General features: G+C 35.2%; 1 protein-coding gene and 1 long non-coding RNA gene across 8 annotated transcripts in view; one reads left to right on the top strand and one right to left on the bottom strand.

The window, feature by feature from the left end:
• The window catches only part of LOC107993834 (leucine-rich repeat-containing protein 24), a 314678-nt gene that overhangs the window by 175765 nt on the left and 111014 nt on the right, over positions 1-27899 (top strand). For 5 of the 7 annotated variants that reach the window (XM_062076331.1, XM_062076336.1, XM_062076332.1 and 2 more), the window contains one exon: positions 17354-17419. The exons of the other annotated variants lie outside the window; for them this stretch is intronic. The gene's annotated coding sequence lies outside the window, so the exon portion shown is untranslated. The remainder of the gene's footprint in view (positions 1-17353; positions 17420-27899) is intronic. 7 annotated transcript variants of the gene reach the window in all.
• Positions 490-27798, bottom strand: LOC133666263 (uncharacterized). Its single transcript, XR_009830191.1, has 3 exons — positions 27554-27798; positions 26906-27065; positions 490-916 (listed from the first exon to the last, which is right to left on the bottom strand). It is a non-coding gene; the product is annotated as an uncharacterized LOC133666263 (long non-coding RNA).

Genomic DNA, 27899 nt, shown 5'->3' on the forward strand with positions numbered 1-27899 from the left:
CCCTGATATTTCCACGATGGAATTCGGTTTTATTCTTATCCGATGTTTCGATGTTTCGAATAAATCTAAAGATACGTATGTATGGGACGTGTCGTTTTATCCGATAGAATAAAAAAAAATTTTGAGATATTCCCGAGAATTTGTTGTCATCTACCGGTGTTAGGATGCGTTGTAAAATTTTACGTAATAGCTGGTACGATATCGTTTATGGAAATCAGTATAATCCTTAGAATTTTACCTGCTTATTAGTGTAGAATTCTGAGAATTCGATAACGAGAGTGAATCAGACATCGATAATCAACGCAAACGTGACGTGTACACGTTGATACGTTAAACTTTAGACTCAGGAAGACAAAGATGGAGCGTAAGCTCATTGTTATCAATTGTTCACCTTGCGAAGGAAACACGATAAATCCAAACAGCTGATTAATCGTATTTCTAAATACCTTTTCTGTATCGATGATTATAAAGTGAATTATAATACAAATCTAAATGTAGATTCCAATTTCTTTGACCTCGATTTTACATTTTCTTTTAATACGATTAAAAAATATATTATTACTTTTAAATAGTAATAAATATATTTCTCTAAATAATAATAGAGTGACAGAAATATGTATCTTAAATATATATCTATCGCGTATTTTATGGTCATGATATATATTTATAGTTCGTTTATCGGATGGATTGCGTAATTGGATCCAGAATAAACGTACCTTTCACGTACTTTTCTCCGATGTGGGCATCAATCCACGTTGATCGAGCATATTGTGTCAGACACCGTGGCCTCTCGATCCCGATCATTTGTCTCGAGCAAACCGTCGTCGCCTCGACTCGTTTCCAATCTAGGAATAGGGATTGGATATTGGTTCGTGATCATTTCGAATCTTTCCACACTGGGAGTCCTCAATTTGTTCTTTAAAAATCAGAAAGATAAATCGTGATTTGTATACATCTGTTCTCATCTTGGAAAAAATATTTAAAAATTAAGAATTAATAATTTATCTTTCATTCTCGTGCGATAGAATCATCGTGATAATTTTTTAAATAAAGAAATTTTTTTTATTGAATATTTTCAATGCAATAAAAATAAAATACGTAGATATAAAATATCCTAGATAAGATCATGAGATACGGAATTTCTCAAGTTTGAAGGTATAGAAATTTTATAGAAAATATGTTCGATGTTTCTTTTCCTTTTACGCGAAAGATGTCTTCGGGACATTGTAAAATTAGTTTGCGCGAACAATTGAAGCGAAGAATACGTTATCGTGCTGATATTCAGCTCAAGAGTTGGTTAACAAGATTCGTAATATTTGCATATAACAACGAGCAGTAGTGTACAATCCGACTCTGTTGCATCTATAACTTGTTAATGTTGTATTCTCTCAGTTCTGTCTGCGGTATTTCGACATACTTTACTTAATATTGATTTTCTTTCCTCGACGTTAATTCTAGCTGAAATATGAGCGAATATGCCTTGGTTATTTATGAGATACGCACCACCATAAATATCCAATAAATATAACATTGTTATCTGATATTACAGATTTGAAACTTTTTCATCCAAAGATCAATTTTTATTAAAAAAAATGTATACATAGTTGTACTATATCTTTCATTTTTTTTGTTGTAGTCATAATATATTCAAATACAATTATATCGGCTAACAATTATTCCACTGCTAATAATTTCAGAATCTCTCTACTTTATAGTAATCATGCTGGATACTTTACGTGCCATGTGCCATGGGCAATATTGTAAATAAATACAAATTTCATCAAAATTAACCGAGCAAATTTCAATAAACTTGTTAAGCAAGATTTATCAAGCTTATGCATATACCTTAGCTAACTATTAGTTGTTCTAAGATGAGAGAGAGGACCATCGATTATAATCGGGTCTAATCTGCTTCGAAGCAATCTATTCATGAGTAGCATTATTAAACTTAATGTCCAAACACTTTAATCATTCCACGTTAATGAAATTAAAATCTAAATAAGAAATAATCCTTTGCCTTGTATTTAATTCTTTAATTACCTTCAACTTTCCAATAGAAAATTTATCGATTCTTCCTTTCATTATTATTAAACTGTTCGAAGGAAACTTATATTATTTTCTTCTATCTTATATACTTTTCACATCGAATTATTGGGTAATTAAGCATTCCTTTTATTATTCTTCTTCTTCTTTATTTCCACCTATTCTTTTCTCACCTATCTATCAACGCTCACGAATTCTTCAAATTTATAAATTAACAATTTCACACACTCGCTTCATTCATTAATATTAAAATGAAACCAATATCGAATTAACGAGAGAGATTGGACGACAATGATGGAACATGTTTAAAAGGTTGAAACCTCTCATAAATGCTTTTTTTTCAACCCGGGTAATAGATCGATCAATCTTCCCGAAAAAATCCTCTCGACCACTCTCGTGATAGAGTATCTCGAGACACGACGACTTAAAAATGAATCTCGTTTTTAAAGAATGTAAACTTGCCAGTTTTTATCTCTTTTCGCCGTTGGCTCCTTCCCTCGGCCACGTTTTATCTCTTCCGCTTTTCCCGAGGATTAATGGAGCACCTTCCGCTGGTACACTCGGATGGCGTACAACGTCAACGCACACGGGATGATTCGATCGTCGTAATGGAGTTCGATGTTCGTATGTTCAAGTTTCGGACAGTATATGGCTGTTAATTGGTTAATTAATTAACACGCGCAAACAAAGCAAACGCGCGCGCGCATCCTATTGCAACGGTATTTTAAACTAATTATCAGGCCCAACGTGTTCTATTGATCCGTCATTCGTGTATTATCGTGTGCTAAATATACGATAAACTATTATGCAAAGTTTTGATGCGCAAAATGCATCATTATCGTGAACATGGTTGAATATAACGATTGGATTTCGAAAGAAACTAATTCCTTTTGTTATCTTCTGGAATATAGAATAATTATTTATCCATAATTTTCATTTTCACTTTGGTAATATATCACAATATAAAGAAGATTTCGATTAATTTCAAATATAATATCTTTATAATATTCCTCTGTGTAGTATAATGCTGTACTACATTAAGTATTTTCATATATATGTATATATATTTATTTATTTAATCTAATTGAGGAGAAGGCGAACACGAGTAGTATTTGTTTATAAATCTGCACGATAACAGCTCGCAAATAATTCCAGTGACGTTGAAAATCGTCTTTGCAACGTTGTTGAAAGGGGGTTGGTAGATCTTCGAACGAAGAGCGTTAACTTCCGTCTTAAATGTCTTAAGTAGCAGCTCTAAGGTTTTGCCAGTGCTTGAACAATCGATAAACTTCAAATCAAGAGCGGATTCTTCGAATAATGCATAATACTCGATACTTGGAATAACGAATAATATCCTTCGCTATCATAAAGAAACCATTGAATTGTATAAAAATTATATAACTATTTAATAACAGGTAAATGCTTTATTCGATCGTGACGGAAAGAAAATACTTTATTCTTGTTGTAAAAGAGTCTTATTGTCTCGATAATTTTATGTAACGTATATTTAATGAAATAAAATTTAAAAAATCGATTCACGCAATTCTATAAATTAATCTGCGCGACGGAGATTAAGTAATATCGATACGAGAGATAAAATGATACAATGGTAATTTGTATCGATATATTTGTTTTAAAATTGATAAAATAAATATCCTTACGAATTTAGATTCCAGATTAATGAAATGTTGAAAGGAAATAATAATACTGTAGTAGTGATTCGTGTAGTCGTAAAGGTAAATAATGAATGTTAAATTAAATAATGTTAATTTAAATATAAAATATATTCGATAATTAAAAGATATAAGATAAAAGAGAAAAATCGCAGGGTTTTAAACAGAACATATGCATCATATGGATAAAATATTCACGCGATTAATAACAATTTGTATTTACTTACGAGTAAAGTAATATCATAAAAGAAGAATTATTGGTAAAAAGAAAGAAAAGGAAATTGGCTTCGAACTGAATTGCCGTGTAATAAGATATACTCGTCTTTGAGTCGTAAAATATTTATGGGTGGCTGTATGCCAACCCATTTTTCTACGAGTGCCACTTTGAGCATCTGTGTATTCTTCGATCCTCCTGTAAAATCGTGGCCGAATGACCAACAAAGAAATTCTTTATTACTAGAATCATCTCAGATTTGAGAGACGAACTTGAACGAGATATTAAACACAATTTAATCTACGAAAAATGCGTTATATCTTCCGTTAACACAAGTATTTCGATCTTATTTCCTTGACGTTCGAAAGAATTGATTTTTCTAAATATCTTAACGAAAATTCACAGTTTAAGGTGGCAAGATTGTTCCAAAATCAACTCTGTTGGTCGCATAAAGCTGACGTAGCTCCACAGGAACTCAAGTGTGGCAACCATCTATGGCTGACTCAGCGTCGCGTTCAATGTTAATTGCATTATTCCGTGCAAAAATTCGCTTTATTCCCTCCCCAAGTCCTTGCTTTCGTCGAAAGCAACATTTCAAGAAATCTCCCATTGATCGATATATATTTCAAAATACTCGATTAAACAAAAATCAGAAAAAAAAAATCAATATCACATCCCCAATAATACTGTTCCGTTTCTTCTTATCGATAAGCATCCCATTATTTTCGGTTCACGTTCTTTCTCTTCCATATGTATCGCAAACGTGGTATCGAAATGTGCATTGCATCGTACGACGATAAAGATGACTTCTCGTTCGAATTCAGAAGAAAAATTGTGTGTTCAACGAGAGCTGGTCGAGAGAAATATGAGGAGAGAAAGAGAGAGGAAAATGAAAGACAAAAGCGTTGGAAATGGACGATCGATATCAGGATGGAAACCTGTGTATAAGAGGGTTTGTAACGTCTAAATGAAACAACGAGGGGAAAAGAAAATTCGACCGTGTATCAAAGCTCGCGTCCCATACGTCTACCGCGTTTCTTTTCGATTTATCATCCCTGCTCCACCTGCCCTTTCTCCATCGCGAGAGAGGAGGTGCGAGAGTCGTTTCTCTTCGATGTTTCCCCTTCTCCTCCTCCCCGTTTTGACAAGAGAAATCTCGATGCATGATCGAAATACCGACGAGGCCAACGAGATTCGTTTTTCCTCGATAAAGACGAATGTGGATGACGAGGTATCGAGGTTTCTCCATATTATTTAGAGAGAATGTTCGGGATGATATCGTCCTTCCTTGTTAGAGTAGAGGAAGGGGCGAATCGATGATCGATAGAGAACGAGGAAGGAAATGAAATTTCATTTTGCACGACTTTCATTGTTGGCTACTATTTCCACCGAAACTTTATATCTCGAGATGTGTCGATATCCGAGTATTGGCAGGGCAATCACCGCCTAACCAACGTTATTCTTTTTTCTTTCTTTCTTTTTTTTTTGGCCGAGTAGAAACGTATGGATCGTGTCGAAAACTGTGTATACGAACCGGGCGATATCAAGAGCAATCGATCGATCGTGTTTTGATAGAAAATAGATTTGGATAATTAAGTGGTTCCCTTTTTTCTTTTTCTTTTTTCTTTTGGGGTCTTTTAATTTCGAGGATGACAATCTATTTCTTCTCTTCTCTTGATTATTTCTCTTTCGGATACGTTCTCGAATTAAATTTCTGCTCATTTCCGTTTAATTTTACTAGATATCAGTCAATTTTAATTTGGGGGAAATTTTATTTTCGAGGATAATGTAAATGTGCCAATGATATGTGGAAGCGTTAGACAGAAAATTGTGTGTAGTGGTTTCTAGCCTCTCTCGCGGCGCCAAATCAATCTTGTCATTTTATACAATGACTTCATTGCACGCGTCATTTTTATCAACGTAAATGTCCTCTATACGTTATCCCGAAAGCCTGTCAAATACAAATCGAGGGGATCGATGGTGTTTAAAGACTCGTGGCAGGTACAGGATGAAGAATGAAGGAAATTACACGTTCGTATTTTCACAGATATCGAAATTAAAAAACTGAGAAAAATCGTTAGTCCTATCAATAATAATAAACAAATACAATACACATTGCACGTTCTTCCACGTTCAACTTTCATCTCGCGACTTGTCCACGCGAGCCTCCACCCTTTCCTCCAAATTGTCCATCCTCAACCATCGAATCCATCCGCGTCTATTGCTATAAAAAAATAATCAGCGCGACACTTTCGATTTTACGCGGCATCCGACGTAATCACTCGAACGCGCACGCATCTGTCGCGTATGATCTTTTTTTTTTCATCCGCACGCGACCCATCGATAGCCCTTTCCACCCCCGGATGCCAACAAATCGGGGAATACACGGTCGAGTAGTTGGTCGAATTATCCGCGCCATGATCTCCAGGTTGGAAAGGGTATGCTTAACGCCGCTTATCTCCCGACAAGGTTCATATCGGTGCCAGGATCTAGGAGGCGGAGTCCGGAGCGATCGAGGAGCATTATCTTCGCTGTTCGCGCCTCATTCGTCACTGGTTTAATCCCGACTTTTCCAATTGTGCGGTGGGCATTATCGCGGACATCGATCGGCGGCAACGTAAATCAAGTCTTGTCGAAGAGAAAGAACAATTTTATGGCGTTATGAAAGATGCACATCTGTTTTCCAGTAATGGATGGTCGCGATAATAGAGATAACGTGGCGATACGAAAGTTCGCAACGATAAGATTCCTTGTGAAATTATTATATCATTCCAAGATATCGTGTAGGTTATTTCAACTTTGCAAAATAAAAATAAATTCGACGATAGGCGGAACAAAAATATTAATACGGATATATAAAGAATTTTAAAAATAATCTATCTTTAATAATCTGTCACGATAAAATATCAATGTAATCTTGAATCGATAAAGGTTAATAAAATGTCTTGATTAATAGTTTCAATGTATTCGTCATCTCCTGTATATAGCGTGAAGCGAGGTGGCTGGGTGCTCGAATCGATGCGAATCGGGGCAAGAGGTCGTACGAGTGGAAGATGGATACTTTAGTCAGACAGAACAAACGGAAGGAAAAGGCGAAGGGAGCGGATTCGAGGAAACGCATGCATCGTGAAAGGCAGCGGAGCGTGTCGAGTCGACACCGATCGCGTATCGATTTCCTCTCGCTTTATCTCGGTACAATCAATAACCGATTTTGACCGCGGCTTTTATTTGTCAATTTTCTACTTTCTAGCACCGTTAGAATATCGATCCTCGGATGGGTTATATATATATATGGATTCGAACTATTTACTCGATGTAGATGGTTTATGGTCGAGAGAATCGTAATAACTGTACAAGGAATTTTACCGCGACTTTTACAAGGGATGCTTCATAAAGTGTAATTATATATTTTTAACTCTTTTTTTTCTTTGAACCCTAACGATCATTTTGTTTCGTCGTAAAGAAAACGATAAAGATCTTTATCTTGATTTCCTGATGCATCCTACGTATACGCACGTTTGTGTTCGTTTTACGATTGTCAAATACTAATGCATGCTCGTCAAACGCCGCATGTTACTCGAATGCAAACGAGGCTCGAGTATTACGTAAATCGCACGCACGCGCGAAACTTTAGTACAATTTAATTGGCCAAGGTTCCACGAAGATAGAAGAATGAAATTACACCTCTTTCGATCCTTCTCCCAAGAGAATCGAGCGTACGATTCCGATCGATCGCTCTACAGAAAATTACGTGGTCCTTTGTCCGGCTAGGTGACTAGTTGTATTAGTTCTGACCGCGGAACAGACTTTGTATATTAATAAGCAACAACCGTTGTCGTGGAAATGTATTATTATGTACGTGTTATAAACGTGCGTGGAATACACAAATTCGCCACGGAATTATATATGTATATATATATATATGTATTAATTCAAACTTAACGTGAATTCGATTATGATAATCGTTACAAAAACAAGGAGAAAGAGCTTCTGCATTTGTTAATTTTTTTCACTATTTTTTGACTTCAATGTTTCAATAATTCCATCCTCTACATCGCTGCAAATTCTTACATTTGAGTTTTCTAGGTAACATTTCATTATTTTAATTGAACGATTGTTTGACGAAGTTATGGAGTGTTTTAAATCATAACATGTTCAATTGCAATCAATATACCTCCGATAGGTTTCATATTTTTTATTGCACGCTTGTTATTGCGCGAATCATAATCGCTCTATTATTGTTTTGTTGTTCTATATATGAATTTCAATTATTAAAATTACACAATAATTTTACGATAAATTATAAAACGTAGGAAATTATAAAATCTCGAAAGATAATGTACTCATATGGACGTGAATTTTTACAAATTCTTCCGTGTCGATAAAGAGAAATGGATTTTTCAATCGAGAGGCCACGAATCAATCGATACTTGGAAAAATTGGATTCGTTGAGAGACGTTGTTAGCTAAATGAGACGGGCGATTTGGTAAAATAAACGAGCCATCATTTCTATCCATGGTACCGTTATTTAAAGATTAAAATGTAAATACTCTTTCTGCGCACAGATTTCGAGAGAATCGATCGATACCGCGGCAAAGATGACTCGTCGACGAGCTATTCATACGCGAGGAATTACCAGGCATTTTTCAGCAACCTTGTAATTTATAATTTAACGAAACGGAAGTGGCGCAATGCATGTTACTCGTTGATGAAATTTTCAGAAAAGCGCATCCAGAGATTATTCCGAGCGGAGATTATAGTTGATTTATTATTAAAAAGGAATTACACGATGTGTCGTTAAAGATTTTATTTATCGATACAAACTCTTTCGATTTTTCTGTGTTTTCAATATTTTTTATTTCCATTTCTAATATTTTTCTAATATTTTTTATATTTTAAATCGATTTTATCTTCTTCGTCAACAAATTAGATTCGATCAACAATTAAAGAATATTAATGTTCGGAATATTGGAAAATAATGGAAAAAGTTTTCGCATGAAAATTTCTATATTTTAATAAGATTGATTTATCGTGCTATATATAGAAATCATTCTCTATATTATTAAAACTTCTTTAAAAAATTTTCAGCAATTAAATTAATAGCAGTATTTACTACTTTATTTTGAGACAGAAAGTAAAAGTGTCATTTTGCTTGTTATTTTATTTTAATGTACTCAGAGAATTAAAATTGAATAAATAAAAAATTTATATAGAGAATAGAAATATATTTTAAAAAAAGAAGAATATAAATGAAAAAGCAAACGATATTTTTAGCTTACTTTCTGAGTATACACATGTCTAGTTCAAATTGAATTTTCATGGCCATTCACCGTGCTGAATTTCACCAATGAATAGGTGATGGTATTTTTTGTCAAATTGAACAATTAATACACAACAGAGACTATTCGATGGTATATCAAATACAAAAATATAGAAAACAACCATCGAGATATATTGTTCGAAATATTATTCATATACAATTATTCCTTTCTGTTATATATTTTATTAAAAAATTTCATTTATTAAAATTAACACTTTTTAGCATTTTTTTTTTTTTTACATCTAACTTGTACTTTATTCAGAAAACGATTTTATTTATTAAAGAAAGAAATTTGAAAATTTCCTATTAAGTAATAATACCTCGAATAATACAGTATTGATAAAACCTTTTCATTAAAATATCAGAAAATAACGTTTCCATTATTCATAATTGAAAAAGGAAGAACAATCGGTCCTAAAAGCATCGAAATATACATCGACATATACAAAAATAATAGATAACATATATTCAAAAAAAAAAAAAAGAAAGAACCAAATAATAATAACTAAACAAATATCAATAAAAACGTATTAATTAACATCACTATAGCTGCATATATCGCGTTCCAATAAACTCGAGAAAACTTTTCTGAATTTCCAGACCAGATTCGTTATATTTTTGAAGTGGACATAATCGAGAAAGCGAAACGGTATAAGAAGAAAGAGAGAATACGGGGGGACGTGAGAACCACTGAACCGTAATAGAACGTGCTCTCTTCTCTCTGCAGGCCAGTGACCCGTGTGCTCACGGGACGCGAACCAGCCTCCTTATCAATTGTGTCATTATAAAGTTAACGATCTTGCTTGTAACAATGGCCAGCCCGTATTGAAAGTCTCATAATCCTTCGCCATCTTCTCTCTTCGCCGGATGTATCGTTCGTGTCGTTCGATTTCCCCCGGGCCGGAAGTCGGTGTTGCGATTCAGGACCCCGCCAAGTCCGACCGTTTCAAGCCCGTGATCAATTTTAAACTGAAGACAATGGCCTCTGTTGCGGAATCGCCGCGTCGTCGATTATCCCTCCGATAAATACCGATCGAACCGCATTTCCGCTAAGCTTCCACTTCGTCCATTTCCTTTTTTTTTCCCTCCCTTCCTTCCTTCCTTTCTTCCTCGAATATTTAAATTTTATTATTAGGAGTGTAAATGTTCATAATTTTTGAACATCTATCTAAATATATTGATACGTCGTTCTGCGATTCTATCATAATTATAGGTACCGTGGAGTATTTCTTTGAATTTGCGGGGGTGGATATCAAAATACGAGATGTATTCAAACTTTTCGGATTTTTTGTAATTTGTCATACGAGAGATTGCACGATGATGAACAGCATCGTTTAAAAATTTCGATCATATACTTTTTACAGGTTATTAACAGATAGAATTTTGTTACTGTTCCGCTCCTATTTGCCGCGCACGATTACGCTTAGCCATTGTTGCGTTTTGGAATTCAAGTTGGCGAGAAGATAAGAGACTCGCTAAAAGCAGAAGTTAATAGGTCAGGTTATCCTCTCTCTCTCTTTCTTCCCCTTTCTCTCTTTCTCTTTGTGCGCGTTAAACGGCGTGGCGTGATGGATACGTCTTTGAAAACTAACGCGTCATAATCATGACCCTCCAGTTTCCAGTTGTTAACCTTACTCTTTTGTTTTCGCTGTTTAACGAAACTCGCCGGTTGATTTTCAGCAAAGCACTTAGTTCTCGTTAAAAGTTCATTAATTTGATTCATCCATGAAACGCCCGTGCACGAGCAAGAAACCGCCAGAATATATACATATACTTCATTGTTGAAACGAGTCTTCGAGCTTCTTGCCCGGATTCCCTTTAGTTGGATCATTAACTGTTTAATAGTATCAGAGTTATGCTTGCATGTCGCTATTTTAATTAAACCCTTCTCGACGATAGCTTAATAAATTGTCTTCATTTTTCTTTTATTTCACAGAATTAAACGGTAAATCCGCGACGACAAATTTAAATTTCGTCGTGTCTTATATCGAGAATAGGAACAGATTTATTATATGTATTATAAACTGTATTATATTTTTCATTAACGTAATACTCTTAAATTATAGTACTCTCTTTCAATTATTACATATCAATGTATCCACTTTGTTCTCGAATCTCGTCTTCATTTAGATTTTCATTTAACGCAATATACATGGTTATCAAGAACAAATCATCGCTTCACTCCTCGCTAAAATTAACCCCATCAAACAGAATCGAGATTGTTCGTTCGTTCAACCGATAGAAATCACGCGCGAGTCACGTCATCCGTATTTTTACACTCTTACTTATATATCGTTCTGTCACAAACACGTATCGTTCGATGAATATCCTATATATTATAATACAATTACAATTGAATTTCCCATTGAGAGCGCGGCTTTTGAGTATATTTATCAAATAATCGCGGCTTTTATCGCGACAAGATTTGGCCACCATTATCCGAGCCACGATTCTCTTCGCCCTTGTCTACCCTCCGAGTTAGTAGCTCGTTCTCCGGGATGCAATCCGGCGTCGGGACGTCTATCCGACGGTCGCGATTTCAGCACGTATCCGCGGCTGCAAATTGCATTTTGCACGGGTGTAGCGCGATTATGTGCACGTGGCCCGGCCGTACAAAGGCGTATTCAGAGACCGCATTATGTGCCGGTCTCTTGCATCCGTCGACAACAGCGCCGTGTCGCTGGGACACGAACACGGGGACCAGTTCACGTGTCACACGGATGCACGCATCCGTGCATCCAGGCCTGCGCCGCGATGGGAGAGGGTTTCGAGCAGGGTTCCAATGGGTTTCCAAAACCGACCTTCTTTTGTTGCGTTTGGATTCGATACTTGTTGCTCGGCTTGCACGCCATCCTCCCGAGCAGCTGGCTCCGTTTATCGCGCAACGATCGAGCCACGGTTCCGTGAAATTGTGCGAGATGTTTGTGCCTTACGAGTTTGGGGATCGCGTCGATATTTAACTCAATCGCGCCATCTGGATCTGCGCTGCGGAATGGCAATGACAGGTCTCGTCGAGTTTGAAGTCATTTCGTATGCACAAGCTGTTGAGAAGATTTCTCTATTTCGTGGAATTTTCTGGCCTCTATTATTCGTGATGAAAGTTTAACGATTTTAGAGGATGAAATTTATTAGGGGAGGAAGTCGTAGTTAATAAAATGAAGGGTAAAAGATCCGCGTAATACTTCTTAACAATATTAATTTTACACAAGACTGAAAGGGATTTGTGTCTTTCGTCAACAAATTTTTTTTGTTTATAACTCTTTAATAAAAAACGGACGGGCAAAGACTTGTAAGACTCAAAAGAATTTCTTTAATAATATATATATATATAAAGATAAAAGCAATTGGAATATCCGAGATTATTATAATTTAAATTGGAAGAATATTAAAGGTATAAGTAAATTAAAATAATAATCCTTTTATATCTCTATATATGTCTACGAAAGAACGAACCAAAATTTTCTATTAATTTCTCATGTTGTAAATAATTTGCAACTTACTTGATTACGCTACGATGAATTGACCGAATCCGTATATATTTCATCGAACAATTCAAAGAATTTTGACAATTATAACTCCACTGTAAATCGACAAAAACATTAGAATATATAAGAAAACTTCGCTCGACTTGAGATACACGCGTGTTTCAATTTCTTCCAGTTAATATTTGTAAATTATACGCGCGTGATGTAACGTTATCCACAACGTTGCAGCTGCTCGAATCAAATATTTAAGTCGACCAGAGTGCTGAATGTCTGAACAGTCGCATTTTCGTTTCGCAAAAAAGAAAAAAAAAAAAAAAAGAAGAAGGCAGTCGTAAAAGTTGCTCGCGTCGTCGGAAACATGCATAATGCGGATTTAACCGCGTGCAAGCTTTTTAGAAAAGCGCGAAGGTGTCGCGTATCGATCCTCGACCCTCGCTCGTTCGAATTCAAATCAACGTCGAGGAAAATTGTAACTTCGTTCGTCGATTCGTGTTAAATTATCCTATCCGTTCGTCGAGTTGCTTTTCCGCCGGAACGAGCAACCCTCGAAGCACATGGACGTTTTAACGAGACCGGCCCCTCCCCTCCCTCGTTTCGATCCTCATTTCGAGATGTTTGGCGTCCATTAAAGACGTGAAAACAGTCGGTTCACGGAAATGTTTGCATTGTTAGTGGAGAAATTTCGTCGCGACGTCGTACTTCTTTCGTGTTCCTGTTTACGTTCATGGGATTTGCAGAAGCTTGATGTTAAGAAGGCGAATGGAATAAATATTGTGGAAGTTATACGATAGTTTTCTTCTTTCTTTTCGGCTTATTGGGAGGGAGATTTGAGATTTTGGATTTGAAGAACGTTATTGGTAAAGTTTTTAGAAGTTACCAGTGTCAATAAAGTAACTTACTAAAAGAAATAAAGTTGAAAGTTTTAGTAGTGGAACAAGTAAGGTGGAAATTGTGAAATTATCAAAATGTTTAAAAAAAGTTGATAATCTTGTGAATTATCGATTTGTATTGATTTTGTTGATTGATAAATATATATTTTAGGAAAGAATACGATTAGAAAAGAATCGTTTTAGCTTCTTTTGAGAAAAAAAAATATTTCACAGACAGGCAAGAACCAGTTTTAATCTTTTCAAACTCCGTTTCTAATTTTCTGTATAAAAGTTTCTTACTTTAACGTTGTTTGTTTTTAATCCATTAAGCATAGGAATTAAACTTCTTTTCCTTTACGTGTTTCCTTTTCCATTTTAACTTTCTTTCATAGAAGAAGTTAGAATCTGGTTAATGAATTTCATTGTGAGAAATCTTAACGTTGTCGGTATTATTGACAACACAAATTGCTACAATTGCTTTATACAGTTTTTTCTTCGAGTTCGTGAAAGTATTAAATCATCCTAACTTTCAATTCTAATTAGAAGATCTATTTAAAGATCGTGCAAATAAAACATTTACACTACAATGTCTAATAATGCTATACTGTAAATTTTTACAATTCCAGCCTCTAATTAAAATAGGAAGCCAAAATTGCGTATTGCGTTTATCAAGCAAATGAAGTTGCACACTCAAAATAATGACTACTCATTTGAGGTGCTCTCACGCATGTTCAAATAACGTTTAACGTCGAATTAAATCGGCACTTAATTATACGAATGATTTAAATATTTAATATTGCGATAAATCAATACAATATTTACACGTACTTATTCTCGCAAAATAAAAATTATAGCTTTTTTTTTAAAAAATTCAATAGCTAACTTTTGAATTAATTTACAAAACTACTTTTAATAAAAAAAATTTATCATCAAAGAATCTCATATTTTAATCTCAATTTCCAAAAGTGAAATAATTTAATTAGTCTCATCAATATTTATATATTTCGTTCTTTCAATCACTCGATCGAACGGAAAAACACACATGTGTACTATATTCAAACTATACATATCACCACCATTCTCCCTTAAAAACTCTCACCGGGATATTATCCTCGGTTGTCTCGCCTGTCAGTCGTTTCCACCTCTTTCTCGACGCTACATACCGCAAAGTCGCGCACACATCTCCCGTTTCCCCTCTCCGTAACCCCTCCTTCTGATCCCCGAGGTTAATTCCGTCGGTGTTCGTGCACGAATCGACATTTACATCGTTTCGCTCTTAACAGGGTACGCTCCGCCGTATTATTGGCCTCGCCGAAAAATAGAATTCGTTTGTATAAATCGCGGCTACGTTAACGCGTCCCGTTGTCCCGTTCGAAATAAAATCCGCGTTTTAAGCTGGCCGCGCATGCGCGCCAAGAGGAACGGGAAACAACGGTATATACGATCGAAGGAAGGAACGTGGAATCCGAGAATAAACGAACGGCAATATCGGTCGAACAAGTTGCTCTCCGCAGAAATTGAAAATCCGCATTCTATGCTCGCTCCGAGGATAAACGTTCCTTATTCGCAGCCATCGTTGATATACCTCGCACGTTGTCCGATCGTCGACGTCAGTGTTTACCGAGAAACGAAAGTCTTCGAGAATTCGGAGATGTTGGCAGCCTTGGAAAAATTCGCCTCGTAACTTCTCGTATCTGGCTTCCTCTCTCTCCCTCCTATTCATTCCGATTCGACGCGTTCTCTGTCCCCCTTTCGGTTATACTATGTCATTCGCTTTGATCTCGGGGTAGTCGCGAATATGCACACGCGAATTCACGCGCGTGCCTACACGCAACCGCATGTTCGAAGGGAAGATTGCAGAATTCGCGGAATTAGACGGCGCCGAGATATACGTCGAGGACGGCTTTGCGAGTTGCATGCACGATCGTGGTGTAAAGAGGCCCTTGGAGATGGTGCGAAATATGCGGAGTTTCGGAAGTTCTTGGATGGTTTATAGCTATGTAATGTATTTGGAAATTGGAAATGTGAAGGGGTATCGTTCAAATTGATATTTGAAAAATATTCGCTAAAAAATAACTAACGTTGATTATATTCTATCATTCTAAAAAAATTATGAACTTAACTTTTAACGTATAGCATAAGATTTTTATTATTAATACTAAATGTATAATAGTAAAGATTGGAGCAATTCTTAAATAATTCGTTCGAGATTATTCTATCAACTTTAAAAATAATTAAACCATTGACAAATGTATACTCTCTTGTTGAAATTGTTCTTTTGTAAAGAAACATTTTTACAATTTCTGTACCTAATTAATCTTATATTTTTTCGCGCGAATAAAATTAACTCTTCTCCAAAGTTTTCTAAAATAAAATATTAAAAATATAATAGATCGTTCGTAATATAACGTCGAGAATATAAATGATCTAATCCTCGTATTATAGAAAATATCTATTTCAAATCGCGCTTTCTATCAAATCTATTTGCTTCCAAACTCACTCGGCACAACTTTATTGCAAGCGAGCACGTTTGTGAATTCATGAGAACAACCGACGTAAGCGAATGAATGCATGGAACTGCCTGCTTTATCGCCGCATTATACGATCCTCGAAAAAAATCGCATTACTTACGAGATGACCTAATAATATTATCCTCGAGCTCTGGTTGAACAACGATCGGAATCGCGATGGAATAGGGCACGCAATATTCTCAAGCGTTTGCGGTAAGCGATCCGGTCTTCGAATGCATAGTAGATGTGTGTGTATTCGAGTAAATGGAATTAATGTTGTTATGGATTAGTGAGGAGCGGTTCTATCCGAAGAATTACGGGTATTTATTCGTTCGAAAATAATTAATTGAATTTGAATTTGTGAAGTGTATTGTGAAAAAATGATGATTGTTAATGCTTTTCTTTTGATTTTTTAGAATTAGAGTTATTGAAAATTTGAATGAAAATGGAAATTCCATTAAAAAATTTCACATATTATAATTTTAATAATCATAATGTAATTTTATAAAATTCTTCAAAATTAAATAATTCTAGAATTTTAATAATTTCTAAGATTATAATGGATTGCGTTACTGATAGTTGATGCATTAATTATTTTTCGGCATTTCTTAAATTCTTAATCTTTCGTCCTACAATTTTTTTAAAAAGTTCTTAAGCTCTTTGATAACTATTTAACGTTGAACGTTAGTTTGTTCGGTTTGGACAATAATTTGGATAATATTATATATATAATTTGCATTTAATAATACCTCTTGGTTTGAAGAATTCGAACTAAAGTTAGAGTTGAAATTAAATTTCGTTAAATACAAACCGTTCTTGGAAATTGTAATCCATTTTACGATTGCAAGAAAAAAAATCAAACTAACATTTTATATTATTCAATTGATATCGTATTATTATCGTCGTTAGAATAAGAGTAACTTAAAATCGAAAAAAATAACAAGATATATCTTTTCCCCTCTATTTTTGTTAATTATCCGTGCTAAATTTCCTTGAGATTTATATTTTTCACTAACTGGAATTCTCGCTTATTAAATCAATTAACAAAACCTTCTTCTTTTCTTCTTTTTAAAAACCTTCTTGAAATCTTTATTCAATATTGTTTTATGAAAAATAATTTCCGTGTTCTTAATAACGTTCCACGAACAAAACTTATTATTTCCGTGATTAAAATCTTAATAACAATAAAAATATATAATATAAATGATAATATTTATTTATGTCTTTTTCCTTTTCCAGGTTGGTACAATATTCGTCGCACAAATTTAGAACACAATTTTCCACGTTGTAACATTTCACAATTAGGTAAGCAGAAGTTTCTTCAAACATATAACAAATATGGTTTCTTCGATATTTCTTTTCTTTTTTTATCAGAATTTAATTTCGTTCAATTTCTCATAGACATTAAATCACGCGATTTCAAAGTATTTCCAACCGTGTATCTCGCAATTCATCGGAATATTCTTTCAAAACGATTCGATTAATTGCAGTAGTTAAAAAGGGAACGTGATTCGATCCACGGCATCATTTTCAACTCTTATACTCGCACAACTAGTTCTGTAAATTAGCTCGACAAAGGTAACACGACGATACACGCTCACTTTCTCATCATTTCCCTTTTATTTTTTTACGCATGATGCGTCAATTCAACGACGATAAAAAATTTTCACGCGTAAAAAGTTGGAAGCCGCGCGTCCTACCCAATTAGGAGGGTTAACGACGCCGGCCTATAACCGGGGCAAACAAAAATATCATTTTAAACGTTCCCGATATTGTGCGCATCGGCGCGTTTTATTTAATTAAAATTCTACAAATCACGCGCCAACCCCGTTCGCGCGCTCATCAACCCGTCTCTCTGCCCCTCCCCCTCTCTCATTACCAACCCTCTCTTTTTCCATCTCTTTGGATGCGTTAATTAAAACCGGCAGTAAGTTAATTGCGCGTTTTTTTCCACGATCGTTTTGACGAGAGGCGGCTCAGCGTCTCGAAAATTTCGAAGGCTCATCAAATTACACCCGTTAACGTTCCACCCGAATTTCACTTCATTTTCCATCTTCTTTTTTCTTTTTATCTATGTTTAAGATATCAAGATTGGACTTGTAAAGAAAAAAAAAAAGGTTTCGTTCTTGTGTAATTCTTGCGATGTTACGTTGAGGGTTGAGGTTTCTTCATTCGTTCGTTTAAACGATAAACCTCGATCAGATGAATTTATATTGAAATTAAAAATGTCAGAAATATGAAATAGATATTTGTATAAGTTGATGTTGAAGAATGACAGTATGTATAATCCGTGAAGATGGAAGATAAAGTTTTCTTTGTAACGTTTAATATTTGAAGATATTTCAATTGAGAAGTCTCGAAGGATAACCGGGGAGAATATAACAGAGCCGGGTTTCTTGACATTTGTCGCTATATTACGCGGAAGATGAGACTTGTAGTTGGTCTTTTGACATTCCGGTGTCTAACCTGATCTGAATTTCCAAGGGAGACTCTGAATACAGAGCCCTTTCCCCATCTCGTTCTTATTATCACGTGATATCGCCGGCCGCTTTCTTTGTACACTTTGTCTCACTATTTGCCAATATCAAACTTTCAGATCAATCGATCGAAACACTGCTTATTATTCACGAGCGAAATTTTGAATGCTTCTTCACACACGACTTAACAATAACAAAATCGAATTGCGTGAAAAAAATATTTCTTCATTCAATCCTTATCCTAAATTCACGAAAACCTCTTGAATACGTAAAAATCGATCGATCTCATTCAAACGCATCGTTTCGAAAAAAAAAAAAGAAACCCATTCAGCACGTCTCGAGCCGAAAGCATTCTCGTCTATCCTCTAATCGGCAGCGAGCGAATATTGCCGGAGACGTTGACGTATTTCGTTATTGAATATTAATCCTCGTCGGCTTATCAAACTGCCTGCTCTCGCGAAATACGAACGGGCTCGTTAACTTTTGAAATATCGACACAACCTCGACGCATTCGAAATCCTTTCTTCCATCGAAGAAGAATAGAAAAAGAAAAAAAGAAAAAGAAAAATAAAAAGATGGAGAAAAAAAATATATTCACTGGAGAAAAATACGATATTATTTGGATCGTTCATTTTTAACTATATACCCAACAAGGAAAATTGTGACGAATGAATAATAGGAGTGAAAAATTGATTTTTCGCTCCTTCCCTATTTTCCGCCATTTTGCTGCCCGGTGAAATCGGTGGATTAATCGATAACCGGCAAATATTTTCCTTTATTCGAGGTGAATCTGCCCGTTTGCTCGATTTAATTGATTTTAGGGAAGAAAACGCGCCTTCTCTTCTCTGGAATCTCGATTCTGTGACATTTTAACGCAGCCGGAATTATTCATGTCACGTAGCCCGCGTTTTATGCGGTATTGACGCCCTTTCCTTCGTTCCCTTTCCCCATCATCCATCTTCATTTTTCTTTCCCTGCGTATCTCCGTCTCTTTTCATCTTGGCAGGGGAAGAAATCCGCCCACCACGCGCTCTCCTCGTGAAAAAAAAGAAAGACAATGGCCGCGGTTTTATTCGTGTAATAGGGTGTAGCTCGTACTGTGGAGAGGGTTTGTTCGAGAAACGAGATATTGGATTCTCTTCTGATTAATTTTATCGTTCCGAGAAAATTTGCGGGCGTTAACGATAATGGAGTTGCTTCCAAAAACGACCAAAGTTATTACGTTGCGATACTTCATCCCCTGTTTCAAGGGGATTCGTTCTTTGTATTCTTTTCGAGGGACGATGTTTAGGTTTCGTTCTTTGTATTCTTTTTATATTGGTATGGACAGAAGATCGAACAAGAATGAAGAGATATATTTGAGATTTATACTGGGTTGATGATTTATAGATGCCAAAAATCTTAGGGTACTTTTTTGATTGTAAATTTTAATAGTACGTACTGTTTGTGAATAATATTTTTCATCGATATAAAAATCGTGGTTATTTCCAATATGTTTTTATTTTAACCCGACTAATAGATTCAATTAATGCATCTATTCCGGGTAAAAACTTGGAAAGAAATATTAATAATCGTTTTCGCAAATATTTGCAATATTTAAAGCTTCGTTATTTTATCATTTTTATCGTTTCATTCCTTCAGTATTATCGTATTATTTGTTGAATTTGTTAAATTGAGTTGAACGCTGCTTTCGATGCTTAATTAACCGTTAATTGATTTCTGTATTTACAGAGAATTAAACAAAGCGCTATTCATCATATAACATCTATCTAAAATATTCGAATAATATGAATTTAACGTTTCGAACTTATACGATTAACTTGCTCAAATTTTACATCGGTCATTTTAAAATTGATCGTCCACCTTACTCATCTTAATACAATGAAACTGCTCTATGAAAATATTTCATCACTTCATCGAGAACCGTGTTCGATCGAACACATTTAAAATTAAATTTAATTTTATTTAAATTCAAAAAATATAATATTATCGTATCACGTTCCAAATCCAAGTTTATCAAGTAATCAATTTAACAATCACACCCGATTGCCATTGAAATTCTTCTCGTTCACCGAGATAAACTCGACTTCCTCCCAAGATGGCAGGTAGCTGCGCAAACCGGAGAAAGTTTGGAAGAAAGGTGAGCAAATCTCGGTTCGGTCGTGCACGAAACTCGAAAATAACGCATCCTTCGTACTCGTTACCGTACCCGCCGTCAACTAATTACGACAAAAGGGAATATATGTTACGTTACAGGGATTATGAAACTTGTGTTGTACTTGCCTCCGTCAACTAATTGCGACATTCTAAGATATATAGATATCCACGCTTTCCACGAACGAACGAGTAAACCATCGCCCAGGCTTTCAGGCCAAGTTTCCAACAAGCGTTTTGTACACGAGTGTACACGTAACGGGGGTGCACGAACAACAGGAAAATACAGAGACAGTCTCGGTCTCTTGCACCTAATTTAAATGCGAACACGCCTCAAAGTAATGCTTTCCCGCGCCGCCTCGATAACACCGCCCTTGTCATCGGTTGTAGTTGCTTGTTCGGCAGCTGTACGACGCTTGGCGGAAACAAAGCTTGTCAAGGGCCTCGAAAAGTGGCTCGAGTAATTGGCAGGATTTAGTGGAAATTAAATAAATTCGAAATATTCTCTCGAGTTCGTTCGACGATATTTCTTGGAACAATGTTGTTTTATTTCTCGCGTATTTCCATTCCAACCGGATCGAGATTCTCTAAACGTTGGTTAGAGAGAACGAGATTAAAAGTTTAAGAAATGAAAAGCACCGTCTATCAATATATATCCTGCCGCTTCATTCATAAAAAATTTAAACGCTTCCAACGTTACGCTTTATACTACGTAAAACGCATGGCGCGGTGAGTAAAAAGCTGTGAGAAACAAAATACGACTGTGTGAAAGAAATAAGAGCAAAGAGGAAAGCGGAGCGTGCATGTTGTGTGCGGGTACATAAACGAAGAGGACTAAGACGAGGAATAAAAATTATTCTCGGGGAAAGAAATTTACGAAAAAAATGGTAAAAACACCCTATTGAATTACAGAGTTGCCTTGCCATTCTGGATATTTTAAACACGCGGAAGAAAAATTAAGAGAGAGAAATTAAACGTGATTAAAGCTAAGGGATAAAAATTATTTTCAAAATAAATTTTCGAAATAATTATAAAATAATATACCGAATTAACGAAATAACTTCTTTTATATTTCTTTCTACACATACACATATATTTCATCCACGTTTGTGGAAATCAAAAAGAGAAAACGTTAAATTAAACGTAAGTCAATAAATAAAAAATATTATCAAGAGAGGGAAAGAGAAATGAAAATTTACGAAATAAATATAAATCATAGAATAACGTATACGCATTTCCTTAACTTTTAATCATCCTTCGTGTTTCATACATAACCCCTCCCCCATCCCCTTTTGTATTTCTTTCACAACAAGGCAACTTGTATGAACCTACAGTTCCCATAACGAACTGCACTTTTAATCGTAGTTTTTTTCACCATCCTAACTCACCCCCTGCCCCCCCTACGCGAGTTACAAATGGTTTTCTAAGCACCGTCGGAGTGAAGTTACGCTTTAAGTATAAAAATTCTCATTACTCATGCACCGTCGGAATAATCCTGTGGCAATGTTTAAGCCGCAGGTTCTGGAAAACGTAATTCTTCCCAATGTACATACACGTGAATACGGCGCCGTCTGAAGAAGTTTTCCTGCTGGATATTTCCTTCCTACGTGCGAAACGCGAGAAGAAAATAAAAGCGATGGAACGAGATGTAATTTTTTTCCCCCGGATTTTTGAGAGGCCTCCAGTGAGGGAGATCTACGGAGATAGAAAGAAAGAAAGAAAGAAAGAAAGAGAGAGAGAGAGAGAGACGTGTACGAAAAAACCACCCTACGTTTTTTTCACGCCGAGAGGAATTCATTATGGTTCAACTACCACCATCTTGTCGCATTTCTTTCCTCCTATTATTTCCTCCTCTTCGTCTTCCCCTTCCTTTACACCATTTATTATTCTTCCATCTGGTTTTTACATGGTTATTAATTCGATATTTGTACTCGAAGCGATATATTTGTCGCGCGAAAAACAGTAATTAATGTTCGCGAAAAATAAAGCAGGGACGCGCTTAATTTCAGCTAATTTCATCTTTTTAAAAAGAAAGAAAGAAAAAAGATGTTACACCGTTCTCGTTCCCATTTAATTCTCGCTCTAATATCCCTATTCCCTGTACTCGCCTTTAAAAACCAACGTTTTAATTAAACTTTATTCTATCCATCATCTGTCTCTTTAAACAAACCGGGCTTACTTTTATTTCCTGGTTCGGTGTTACTTCTCGCTCTTAATTTCTCGCAAGCGATTCCTCCGTCGTCGAGGAATAATTTCCGATCATCCATGTAATAACTTTTGAACTCGATTTTATTATCTATGCGTTTTCTATGGAATTTAAGCATCCGCTTAAGCAGAAGAAAATTTAAAACACGAAACGCGCAGTTACCTCGGCTAAATATTTGCGACGACTCCCCTCTTCTTTTTTGCAATTCGATCGATAGGTCATGGAAATTTTACGATCGTTGTACCTTTTATTATCGCGACCACCGACCCCGTTTTACGAGGCCAAATCCAATTACCCACTGGCCGAACCGGTAGCAAGAGCCCCGTGTCCGACCCGATTAGCTCTCGCGTTTGCTTCTGTCGTTTACGAGATTATGTAAATCTGACCACGATCCAGCGGTAACGCTGCGGTAAAAGAGCGATTGAATTGTTTTTGGAAAGTTTTCGCGTCCCTGCCGCATATGGTTCCCATGTTCCGCTAAATAGGAAACGTTTAGGATTATAGAAGTTGATCGAGATGAAAACGAGTTTGACCGTTTCCTGTTTTCTTTTAACGAGCAATCTTAACAGGTAGTTAAAATTAATTGGAATATTTATTAAAATTATTAACAAGAGTTAAGGTTATTGTTCGTTTTTCTTCAATATATCGTGAAATATTCTTTTCACGCATGGAAATTTTGTAATTATAAAGCAACTCTACAAAAGCTTAATAGTGTCTGAATGTAAGACTTTCTCTCTGGATACTGTTACGTAAGAATTTTAAAAGCGGTATTAAATTCGAGAAATAAATCAATTTGAGTCAAAGGGGGATAAGTTGATTCGAAGTGTCGAGGAGTCCGGCCGTGATGACAAAGAAATTTGTTCCGAGAAATTAGTTCTGAAAAACGATTAAAGGAATCGAGGTCGTCAAAGGGTTTCAATTTTAAAGTTTGACTCGTTGCTCTCTTTCGTGGTATTGTATCAAAGTGGACAAGGAGACGATAATGAATCAATTATTATTAAAGTTTAGAAAACAATATTTAATTTTTTTTAAATGTCATAAAAATGTGAATAAAAATGTGAAATAGAAGTAATTTAAAATATTGTAAGATCCTTTCTGTAAGAATCATCGAATTTTATCATAAAAAAAATAAAAATAATATTTTAAGCACGACAATATTTTAAGACCACGACAAGATTAATTTTAATCAGTTATATCGACTATTGATAAACTTTGGATTTGAACGAAAATAAATTTCTTTTTGAAATTTATTTAACAACAGAGCCATCGAATTAATTTTTTTTCTTTCTATTTCTTTTTCCTTTTTTTTATTTCCCCTTTTCGAGGCACGAAAGCGCATTACAAACTTCGATTATTTTGTCTGAATCTCCGGAGGAAACATTATAATCCCTCGTACAGGAACCAGATTTTTTAATACAACGTAATCAAATATTAAACTCGGCGGAAGAGCCAATTGGGATTTCCCTGCGGAAGATAAACCGTCGGATATGAGAAAAAATCGGTGTTTGCCCGATCGATTTTGCGCATCCCAGTTATGTATTAACAGCGTCGATCGTTCCTCGAAATTGAATCCCTATTTCAATGTAAAAAAACGTTCCTTCCGATCGAACGCCACGTGTTCAATAGAAATTAAAGATACAGATACGGGAAATATTCCTTCCATGCGTTTTCCACCTATTGATCTTGCATTCAACCGTGCCCATTACCACCGATGGAAAATATTCCACGAAATACTGTTTCTCCCTGTGGAGGATGCCGATTCCCTCCTACTTGAGCGCAAAATTCACCTTTCCACGGCAACCATGCTCGCAATTCTTTTGTATTTCTTCTTATGACCGGGAATGGAATTGAATTTTTGGGGTAAAAGCTTATTCTCGATCGTGAAATTTCTATTGTATCACGCTTTTCATTGGCAGACCTTTTCGAGAAAAATGCCGTTCACTTTTTCGTTCATTTGATTTAAAATTATATTTCTGGATAATACCAATAAAGAGAATCTTATTGCTTGAAAATTTTAAGGATATGCAAAATTTAGTGAATAAATTTAGTAAATGAATTATTTTTATTTTGATTGTAATTTTGATATGTAATTTAATATTTAAAAGTAACCTATAGCGTAATTTAATCTACTATATTCGACGTTAAATTTTTTTCTTTCTGAAGTAACGTAGCGGGTATCATGAGGTAATTACTATTCACCATAATTGCAGTTAAAAGCAAGTTAATGTCCAAAACCGACTATCAACCTGCTACACCGACCTAACAAATTACTTTACGGCCATTCGAGTGGTTAATGTGGTCAACCTGATCAGTTAATATCACGAAACAATCCAACATTGTGGCAAAAATTCCAGAAAAAACTTTACGTAAGAATATAAAAATTATCTCTACAAAATTATCTCTACATTTACAGCAAAAATCGAATTAATAATTAATTTAAATTAATTATTAGGCACAATTCATCATCTATGAAGTAATATTGCACACGAAAAAAGTAAATTTTTAATCAAATCAGTGGCGAAAAGTCGATGAAAGAAAATCAAAACGAATGCAACAATGAAAATCAAAACATAACTAACGTCGCACGCTATTGTTTTAATCTTTCACATATGTCGATAGTACACAATGGAACGATGAAATATTTTTGCGTATGATGGTTGGAATTGAAATTCGAAGTGGTTGTAGCTCGTCATTCCACTACCTCTGACCACCGGTTTTCGAATCTTTAGGCTTTCAAGGTGGATGAACATAATTCGATTTCACAGTAGACCGATTCGTTTGTTGGATTTATATCGTTAACAATAAACCATTCATGAAAATTGAAGTAGAATCAAAAAGATCTGACCATTAATCATTTAAAAGGATTGATTGATAATCGTTCTGCTATTTTCAATATATATTAAATTCCTCTTGTTATCAAATTTATTCATTATATTAGTATCATTTTCTCTCATACATTCAATTAAAATTATTCAAGAAATATATATAATTCCTTTAATTAAAATAAACAAGTTTATTTTCAACAAGATATTTTTATAACTCAGATTACCAATTCGAATGTCCATCGAACTCGGTTAAGATGAAATCTAAAATTTACTACGTAACATCCTTTTATACTCCTTATACAAAATTCAAGATTATATTATTATTTCATCCTCGTTCGCAGAATGAAGGGATAAAGGAACGCGGAAAAGGAAAAGTCCGGCATTGCTGAATGCTTTCTGAAATCACGACTCGAAAGATTAATATTCTCGTTTCATCGCCTCTCTCTGTCTGAAGAGGTATTCAAAGATATCCAGCTAAGATTTCTCTTGGACTTCGCTACTCAATTAGAACTCGAGTAACTAACAACGGGGAGTTCCCTCGAAACGTGCTAGATTTCGTTACCTCGAATAAATGAAAACAACGTGAAACTCAGACGGACACAGAGAATCGGGTGAAAAGCGGAATAAAGGGAAAAGTAGGACGAGAAAAGGACTGGATGATCTCTTCATTTGATACTGCAATATCGAGTAGCCGACAGCAATTTTATAAACGCTACTTTTTTATGCGGTCAAATAACGCCGACTCGACACAATTTAACCAATTCACTGGCCTTTCCCCGATGAGAACGAAAATATAACGTCCGATTTCCGAGTTACTGTTCAATAAAACCCGAATACATGGAAAAAGGGGATGGAAGTAGATTGAAATATACAATTATACGGATGAATGGAATATTTTGATCGTATGGCTATTAAATTCGAAAGGGAATGATAGATTGAATGAATAGGTTAATAATATCTTTAAATTAAAAGATATGAGATTTTTTTAGTCGATAGAAATTGATTTTATAAATGTAAGAATTTTTATAACCTCACAAATATTACTACGTACAATAAAATATCTAAATCAAAATGGATTTATTGTATATAAGTAATATAAGTTTATAAAAGAAAAATTCAGTGTACGTACCCAATTAATTGTAATGAATCATCATCATTAACTATCTAATATAATCACCAAAAACTTTGAATGGTTGATAGTTTGTGAATATTCCTAGGCATGGAAATTAGTCTTTGTGGTTGCCTGTGCAATGAATTGCTGCAGGGATTCGCTCGAGAATATGAATATACTAAAAAAAGAAACAATAACAATAATCAGAATACGTCAAAGAAAAAAAATGAAACGAGAAGAAATAATGAAAGAAAAAAGAAAAAAAAATAAATTGAACGAAGAGAAAAGGTTATGATTCGTATTCAAAAGTTTTATTATTTGATAAATGCATAAATAATTAACAAATTTTATGTCTGCTCTTATATATTTGTTGGCATCGACATTCGAACACGTTTCTGCGTTCTATGGCGGTTAGATGTATGCATATTTTCAACGAATAGCATCGTTAAAACTGATGCGAAAATACCTGTCACGAGATGTTTGGGATTCAGAACGATTGAAATCAGAAGACCATAAATAGAAACAGAAAAATTATAGAACGATAATCAACAATTGTGAAATCATAATAACAGTACGCATTATGAAAAAAGCAAAAAATAACGGTCTTCGATAAGCTGTTACATTTACAAACGTTGAGTGTATCGCGCAAAGAAAAAAAAAACTAACCTGAATGTTTTTGAAGAGTGAGGAGATGGCTAAAACTGGTGGAAAACACAACGAGCAGAAAAGAGCGTGCGAAATGAACCATGAAATTAACGAATGGCTTCGAATTCATATCCGTGACTTCCATTTTGCCGGCCAATTAATTATTTAAAACGCTCGCACCGGTGAAAACAACACAACACTGTAGATACTCATATTCGCGCTTGCAAGATGGATGACAATTCTGTTTTCCACTTATTGTCGCTCGCGTCGACTTGTACATCTATGCGCAGTTGCTCTGCGCACACAAATTCCCGCCAAGAGTAGTGCTGTATTGCTGCGCAATTAGAGTGTTTATTTTTGTTAATAT

The sequence above is a fragment of the Apis cerana genome, linkage group LG6 (genome assembly GCF_029169275.1).
Source record: "Apis cerana isolate GH-2021 linkage group LG6, AcerK_1.0, whole genome shotgun sequence".
NCBI lineage: Eukaryota > Metazoa > Arthropoda > Insecta > Hymenoptera > Apidae > Apis > Apis cerana.